The 8,800-nt window shown below is 47.5% G+C and overlaps 1 pseudogene; it reads right to left on the bottom strand.

Moving 5' to 3' along the window:
• Nucleotides 1-7,125: 7,125 nt before the first annotated feature.
• LOC132416903 (4-hydroxybenzoate polyprenyltransferase, mitochondrial pseudogene) lies at nt 7,126-7,651 on the bottom strand (annotated as a pseudogene).
• Between the last annotated feature and the right edge of the window lie 1,149 nt (nt 7,652-8,800).

The raw sequence follows: 8,800 nt of genomic DNA, 5'->3' as shown, positions 1-8,800 counted from the left end.
AGCTTTCTCACCATATTCTCGTCTCCAATTTGGGCTCAAATCTACCGAGCAGAGAGTTTCTTTCCCTCTTTCAGACACCCAAACTGTGCCAGGGATTGGTCCTCGGGCAATGAGTTCTACTTCCTGTGAATTAGTAGGAGATCTCATTTCATCTGCCAGCCCTTGCAGCCTCTATAAACAGGGAGAGCGACCAGCCTCTATAAACAGGGAGAGTGACCCCTCCATTGTCAGGGCTTTAGAAGAAATGATTTCACACTAACTTGCTGGGCTTCTGGCCTGGGGGACACGCACTGATGAGGGGTCACATGGGATTACCTGCCCTCGATCAGGTCACCAGCGTGAAGCAAATGATGAAATGATGGAAAAACCCTAGTGGAAGGGGGGAGTAGAGTCAGAGGACAGAATAAAAAGGACCCTGTTTTGGAGGGTGAAAGCTTGAGGATTGCCGGAGATGACTGAAAGTGGAACTTCGGGGTGGGGGGTGGATAGTAATTGTTATGTGGGATAAGAAGGCCCCGGGGGTGAGAATCAAGCAAGATGGGGCCCTAGCTTCATCCATTTCAGGGACCCCTTGCTTGTAAGGAGAGGCTCTTTAAGGAGGCCATTCTGGGAATTCCCTGGCAGTCCAGTGGTTAGGGCTCGGGGCTTCACTGCTGGCCCGGATTCAATCCCTGGTCGGGGAACTAAGATCCGCAAAGCTGTTCGGCACGGCTCAGCACTGCCAAAAAAAGGAAGAAAATATGCTGTTCTCGTGCTTGGTGAGGCCAGCAAAGTGGGTGCCCGGGTCAGAGTCAGTAATGTCTAGTGATGCAAAGGGCACAAGGCAAATGTAGTCAGGAAAGGCCTGTTTGAGGAGGAACCCTGGGCGGGGGTCGAGCAGAGGGGTCCTGCATGTCAGCAGCGATGAGTGTGTCGACAGGAGGGGGCAGCGGCCGAGGAAATCAACCTGCCCGAGGGAGTGGTGGGTCTCCCCGGGGAACATGTCCCCATCCTCCATAATGGGAACAGAATAGAACTGGTGAGTAGGTTGACGACTACTGAGGATGCTTCCTGGACCCGTTGTACGTCCTCAGTGAGTTCTATGATATTAGGAGTTGAAGCCTTAAGCGGGGAGAAGCTGAGCATTGAGGTTTCCATTGTCAAGGGTGAGGGGCCATCATTAGTGGCTTAAGTACCAGCCTCATGGGGCTGTTGCAAAGGAGACTGTGGGCCGAATGCCTCTCAGCTGAAGCATATCTTCATTTATTTTATGTATGTATTTATTTATTTTTATTTTTGGCTGCGTTGGGTCTTCGTTGCTGCACGCGGGCTTTCTCTAGTTGAGGCGAGCGGGGGCTACTCTTCGTTGCGGTGCTCGGGCTTCTCATTGCGGTGGCTTCTCTTGTTGCACAGCACGGGCTCTAGGCGTGCGGGCTTCAGTAGTTGTGGCAGGCAGGCTCAGTTGTGGCACACGGGATTAGTTGCTCCGCGGCACGTGGGATCTTCTCGGACCAGGGATCGAACCCGTGTGGCCTGCATTGGCAGGCGGATTCTTAACCACTGAGCCACCAGCGATGTCCTATGTATTTATTTTAAAATATTTGTTTATTTGGCTGTGTCGGGTCTTAGTTGAGGCATGCAGGATCTTCACTGCAATGTGCGGGATCTTTAGTTGCAGCATACTAATTCTTAGTTGCGGCATGTGGGATCTAGTTCCCTGATCAGGGATCAAACCCAGAGCCCCTGCATTGGGAGCTCGGAGTCTTAGCCACTGGACCACCAGGGAAGTCCCTCAAGCATATCTTTTTTTTTTTTTTTTTGCGGTACGTGGGCCTCTCACTGTTGTGGCCTCTCCCGTCGCGGAGCACAGGCTCTGGACGCGCAGGCTCAGCGGCCATGGCTCACGGGCCCAGCCGCTCCACAGCATGTGGGATCTTCTTGGACCAGGGCATGAACCCGTGTCCCCTGCATCGGCAGGCGGACTCTCAACCACTGCACCACCAGGGAAGCCCCCTCAAGCATATCTTTAATCATAGGACATGGGCCTTCAGTGCCCTGTTTACATCAGTATTGGGGAATGTTTACCATCTTGACCTGGAGAAAGAGTCACCGGTGCCCAATTGGCGAGTCCTACCAGCGAAGCCAAGAGCTTGGGCTTAGTCCATGGGGCATGGTGTTGTGTCAATGGATCCATGCCTGCAATAGGAAAAGAAAAAAACAGGGGTGCACCACCAGAGGTAGCTAGCTGTTTGAGATGAATGGTCCCAATAGTTACATCCGAATGGGTTTTTACACCTTTGATTGATTTATAGGGAAAGGACTTCCTTTTAGGGAATTTAGAGGAATTGCCTCAAATGACAGTGACTTGGGCCCCAGAGCCTAATAGGGCCAAAAAGGACTAAATTTTTATTGTCCCAAATGGACCACCAGAGTGGTATAAGGATGATTGTCCTCAGGAGGTGGGACAAGCCTCAGGGAGCTGCCAGTTTTCTAGGGTGGGGGCTTAGGTGGCTGCCAGCCCTGGAGGTTAGGGAAGCAGGCAGAGGGAGCATCGGGGACAGGCTCGGGGTCAGGAGGTGTCTGTGTGGCAGGAAGGTGGACAGCAGAGGGAGGCTGTAGCTGGAGAATGCAGGTTCCAGGGCCTGGAGCTGAGACTGGCTACCCAGAGGTCAAGTGGCCAGGACCCCTGAGTTTTTGGAACTCCCAGTAGAGGCTTGCCTAAGTGTTCCCATAAGGCTTGCCTAAGTAGTCCCATAAGTATTCCCATAAGAGGCAACTTATTGTCTAAGTTGGGGGTTTGTTGAAGAGGGAGTGGGGAATCTTTTTTGTTGAGGGAACTTTGTTCAAGGGAGACCCTTCCAGGGCAACCGGAGTAGAGGGCCATGAGTCCGTAACCTAAAACAGTAAAACAGCCTAGCAAAATTTGTTTATTCGAGAACAGCAAAGAATTGCGATTTGGGACATGCACCTAGGGCAAACCACATGGAAGTCCAGTAAAACAAAGGAGAGGAACCTCTTTCCTAGAGAAGGGGAAGTTGGGATGGGCTGTTATAAACCAAAGTCCATTGGGGGAAACTGGGAGTTTGAAGTATAGGGGCTTTTCATGGTTGAGTGGTGACAGTCTCTCATTGGCTGAGTTGCTGCCAGGCAAGGAGAAAATCTTCCTCCTCCTGGAGATGGTGCTGTCACTTCCTGTGGGAGATGCCAAGTAAGGGTCTTCCTGTCAAGGTCTGGGTTGATGGCGGAGTGGTATGTGGGGGAGAGCTCCCTCTGCTGGCCTCTTGGCTCCATTTCACAAGTCTGAAGTATCTGGGCTCCTGGGTGGGAATCTCCTCCATGTCTAGCAACCATGTCAGCGCCCTCCAGTACCTTTCAGCAGCTCCAATAAAATGTACTCCTGCCACCCTGTAACAAGGGGGAGTGCCACGTGAAAAGAATTCTGTGGACTCAGGGTCAAATTGGGACTCTTCAGGGTTGGAAATGAAGGGGTCATTTGGGTCACTATGGCCATGGAAATAATAAACCCATTTGTGATGTTGTGACTGATAATAAGAAACAAATATTTGCTCTTCATCCTGATTTCTAGCACAGAGCTCCTAAGACTCTTAGAATTTCTGAAGTGATGAGAGTCACAAAGGTGTCTTTTTTATGTTAATGAGGTGACTTTTGGAACTCACCTAAGGTTGGGAGCTGGTTGCTGGAGAAGCCAATCATGTGATTAGAGGGATCTGACCTCCAGGGAGGTTGAATCAATCATGAAGCAACCATAAAACCCCAAAAGGACGGGGTTTGGAGAGCTTCTGGGCTGGTGAACACGTGGAGATTCAGGGGGAGTGGTACACCTGGAAAGAGCGTGTACACTCTGTGCCCTTCCCCATACCTTGCCCTGTGCATCTCTTCCATCTGGCTGTTCCTGAGTTATATTCATTCATTCACTCATTTATTTATTTATTTTTGGCTGCATTGGGTCTTCATTGCTGCATGTGGGCTTTCTCTAGTTGTGGCGAGCGGGGGCTACTCTCCATTGCAGTGCTCAGGTTTCTCATTGTGGTGGCTTCTCTTGTTGTGGAGCACGGGCTCTAGGTGCGTGGGCTTCAGTAGTTGTGGCGTGCAGGCTCAGTAGTTGTGGCACATGGGCTTAGTTGTTCCGCGGCATGTGGGATCTACCTGGACCAGGGCTCGAACCTGTGTCCCCTGCATTGGCAGACGGATTCTTAACCACTGCACTGCCAGGGACGCCCGGCAGGCGGATTCTTAACCACTGTGCCACCAGAGAAGTCCTCTGAGTTATATTCTTTTTAAAAAAAAATTATTTTATTAAAGTATAGTTGATTTACAATGATGTGTTTATTTCTACTGTATAGCCAAGTGATTCTGTTATACATATGTGTATATATATATATATATATATATATACACAAATTCTTGTTCATATTCTTTTTCATTATGGTTTATCACAGGATATTGAATATAGTTCCCCGTGCTGTGCAGTAGGAACTTGTTTATGTTTTCTCTATATAATGGTTTGCATCTGCTAATCCCAAACTCCCAGTCCATCCCTCCCCCCACCGCCTTGGCAACCACATGTCTGTTCTCTGTGTCTGTGATTCGGCTTCTGTTTAGTAGATAAGTTCATTCGTGTCATATTTTAGATTTCACGTATAAGTGATATCATCTGGTATTTGTCTTTCTCTTTCTGACTGACTTCAGAAAGTAATCTCTAGGTCCATCTACATTGCTGCAAATGGCATTATTTCATTCTTTTTTATGGCTGAGTAATATTCCATTGTATATATGTACCATGCTTCTTTATCCGTTCATCTGTCAATGGACATTTAGGTTGTTTCCATGTTTTGGCTATTGTAAATAGTGCTGCAATGAACATTGGGGTGCATGTATCTTTTTGAAGTATGGTTCTCTCTGGATATATGCCCAGGAGTGGGGTTGCTGGATCATATGGCAACTATAGTTTTAGTTTTTTGAGGAACCTCCATACTGTTCTCCATAGTGGCTGCACCAATTTACATTCCCACCAACAGTGTAGGAGGGTTCCCTTTTCTCTACATCCTCTCCAGCATTTGTTATTTGTAGACTTTTTGATGATGGCCATTCTGACCCACGTGAGGTGGTACCTCATTGTATTTTGTTTTTTATAAATTTGTTTATTTATTTTTGGCTTAGTTGGGTCTTTTTTGCTAGGCGCGGGCTTCCTCTAGTTGTGGCGAGCAGTGGCCACTCCTTGTTGTGGTGGACGGGCTTCTTACTGCCGTGGCCTCTCCCATTGTGGAGCACGGGCTCTAGGCATGTGGGCTTCAATAGTTGTGGCACATGGGCTCAGTAGTTGTGGCTTACGGGCTCTAGAGCGCAGGCTTAGTAGTTGTGGCTCACGGGCTTAGTTGCTCTGCGGCATGTGGGATCCTCCCGGACCAGGGCCCAAACCCGTGTCCCCTGCATCGGCAGGCGGACTCTCGACCACTGCGCCACTAGGGAAGCCCCTCATTGTAGTTTTGATTTGCGTTTCTCTAATAATTAGTGATGTTGAGCATCTTTTCATGTGCCTGTTGGCTGTATGTAAGTCTCCTTTGGAGAAATGTCTATTTAGGTCTTCTGTCCGTTTTTTGATTGGGTTGTTTGTTTTTGATATTGAGCTGTATGAACTGTATGAGCTGTTTGTATATTTTGGAAACTAAGCCCTTGTCGATCGCATCATTTGTAAATATTTTCTCCCATTCTGTGGGTTGTCTTTTCATTTTGTTTATAGTTTCCTTTGCTGTACAGAAGCTTGTAAGTTTAACTAGGTTCCATCTGTTTATTTTTGCTTTTATTTCTATTGACTTGAGAGACTGACCTAAGAAAATGTTGCTACGATTTATGCCAGAAAATGTTTTGCCTATGTTCTTTTCTAGAAGTTTTATAGTATCCAGTCTTACCTTTAAGTCTTTAAGCCATTTCGAGTTTATTTTTGTGTATGATGTGAGAGAGTGTTCTAACTTCATTGATTTACATGTGGCTGTCCAGCTTTTCCAACACCACTTGCTGAAGAGACTGTCTTTTCTCCATTATGTATTCTTGCCTCCTTTGTTGCAGATTAATTGACTGTAGGTGTGTGGGTTTATTTCTGGGCTCTCAACTGACTACTGTTCTGTTCCCCCTGACTTATATTCTTATATAATACATCCAGTGAGTAAAAATGAGTTTCTGGAGTTCTGAGAGCCACTCTAGCAAATTAATTGAACCCAAGGAGGGGGTCGTGGGAACCTCTGATTTATAGCTGGTTGGTCAGAAGCACAGGTAACAACGTGGACCTGTGACTGGAGTGTGAAATGAGTCGGGGTGCTGTCTGGTAGGACTGAAGCCTTAAAATGCAGAATCTGAGGCTACCTCTGCTACCAAACTCGGGTCCAGCTGCCACTGCTTGAAAATCAATACTCAGGAGGCAAGTGTTAGGAGAAATGAAAAATGTTCCTTTTCCTAATGTTCCTAATCAGAAAGCTAGCATTCTGGAGAGAAGGCAGACTCGTGTCCCAAATCTAACTCTGAAGATTATGCTTGGCCATAGAAGTTTGTTGTTTTGTTTAACAGGTATAATAGGTAAAAATCTTTGTTTACTGATTTAAATTCTCTTAAAATATAAAAAATAGAATGGTTTCCTCAATTACAGCTTTTGGCCGTAAGTAAAGTAAAGTATTTTTTTAAAATATAAAAAATAGAATGGTTTCCTCAATTACAGAGAACAATAAGCCCAAACTTTCTGTAGCAACTTTTATTTTCCCCTAAAAAGAGAGTCCATTTTCATACAGAGACATTCATTTAGATGAGACACACATTAGGTTTTTTCCGAAGTGCCCAAACTCACATAATTCCTGTAACTGCAGATGAGAATTATAATGAGAAGCATGCATTAACTTAAAAATACTGCAGGCGATGGCAAATCCTGAAGAGTTCCCGGTTTCTGTGACAGGGTAAGAATTCGACTAGTACATACTCGAACTAAAATCCAGGCAAAAATGCTCTAAAACTTCGTCTACTGGTTTGTAATTCATTAACATATTGTAAGACTGTTATTCAGATCCAGTTATGTGGTAATAAGACCTGAGAGTGTTTTGTAAAAGTTTATTTTAAAAATCCCCACATAAACTTAATTTGCTAATTTTCCATTCTATTATCTGTATTTTTCTTTGTTTCATCTGTCTCCTTTTCTTTCCACAAATTCCCAAGGACAATCCCTAAAAAAAGTATTAGTCCTATTGTTCTGTTGGAGGTGAATTTATCCCAACACTCCTCAGGTCTGTGCATGTCCAGAGTGTAAATCTGGTGAGCCAGATGGGCTCCTGCTGCAGCAGCCGGAGCAGTGTGGTAGGGCACAGTCTGACCGTTGTTCACTCCCACCAGGCTCAGCACCCCCAGCATTGCCGCACTGAAGCCACTGAGCCACTGCTTGGTATCTTCACAGAACAGCACTGCCGTGGACTTCAGCACGATCAGAGCATCATCTGTCTTGTCCTGATGAGCCTAGATAGTATCTTATATGAGTGCACATAATCCCAGAAAAATAAAGAGGGAGGCAAACAGATGGATCACAGGAGCCCTTGATAGCAGACCATCCAAGTAATGCTCCCCGATTAAAAGTCACCCCCAAGGCTAATTGAGGCCAGTGTGTAATTCTCTTCATTAGCGGGTAGGTGATGACAAGAAGTAGGGATGCTGCTCCGAGAGCTATACCGTAGTAATTCAGACACAGAAGAACACCTAGTGCCAAGTTCAGCTGTCCCCCGAGAAAAACAAAGGATTGAAAACTTGAAATGTCTCCAGCAGCTATTGGGTGACTTGCTGTTCCTGGAACCTTTTTATCATAGTCCTGGTCCCACATGTCATTAATAGTACAGCCTGCTTCACGCAGCAGAACAGCTCCATTGCCAGAGAGGGATAACACGTACCAATCCGGAAAACAGCCTGGTTGGGCTGCCAAAGCAGTGCTCTGAGTACATGGCAGGTGCCGCAGCCAGGTTCCGATGGGCTTGTCCAACCGCATGAGGCACGGGTGGGGCTGCAGACGGTGGGGCACAGAATTCACGATCCCCGCCGCCGACAGGCTCAGCCGACGCCCGCCCGGCCCCAGCCCCGCCGAGGGCCGCCAGTCTCCCGTGTGGAGCTCGCGGGCCGCGTGCGCCAAGGCCAGGGAGCGGCCTTGTGAGCCCCATAGCCACGCCTGTGTCCTGGCCCGCGAGCCCCACGCCTCCCGCGCCCAGCATCGGGCCATGGAAGTTTTTAAAGGGAAAAGGGGAAGTGGTCTCAGTTACTTATTGAAATAGGGGATCAGACTTGTCACCTTCTCCCACTGCATGCAGGCTTGTCAACCTTTCTTTAGATGCTATCTTGTTCACACAGTTTGTTTGAGAGATTACTGAAGGGGAAGCTAGGGAGGAGATCTGGTCATCTGTTAATTACTTATTCTTCCTTTCTACTTCTTTGATCTATGGAAAGAACCAACAGGTTAGGCACGGTATTGTGTGATCAAAAGTTAGGAAAGTTGGTGGGGCTTCCCTGGTGGCACAGTGGTTGGGAGTCCGCCTGCCGATGTAGGGGATGCGGGTTCATGCCCCGGTCCGGGAAGATCCCGCATGCTGCGGAGTGGCTGGGCCTGTGAGCCATGGCTGCTGGGCCTGCGCGTCCGGAGCCTGTGCTCCGGGCCAGTGAGAGGCCTGCGTACCGCAAAAAAAAAAAAAAAAAAAAAAGTTAGGAAAGTTGGAGGCGCAGTGGTTAAGAATCCACCTGCCAATGCAGAGGACATGGGTTCCAGCCCTGGTCCGGGAAGATCCCA

Source organism: Delphinus delphis, chromosome 20 (assembly GCF_949987515.2).
Source record: "Delphinus delphis chromosome 20, mDelDel1.2, whole genome shotgun sequence".
In the NCBI taxonomy this organism is placed as follows: domain Eukaryota; kingdom Metazoa; phylum Chordata; class Mammalia; order Artiodactyla; family Delphinidae; genus Delphinus; species Delphinus delphis.
The sequence above is the reverse complement of the archived record's forward strand: the minus strand, read 5'-3'. Positions and strand labels throughout refer to the sequence as shown.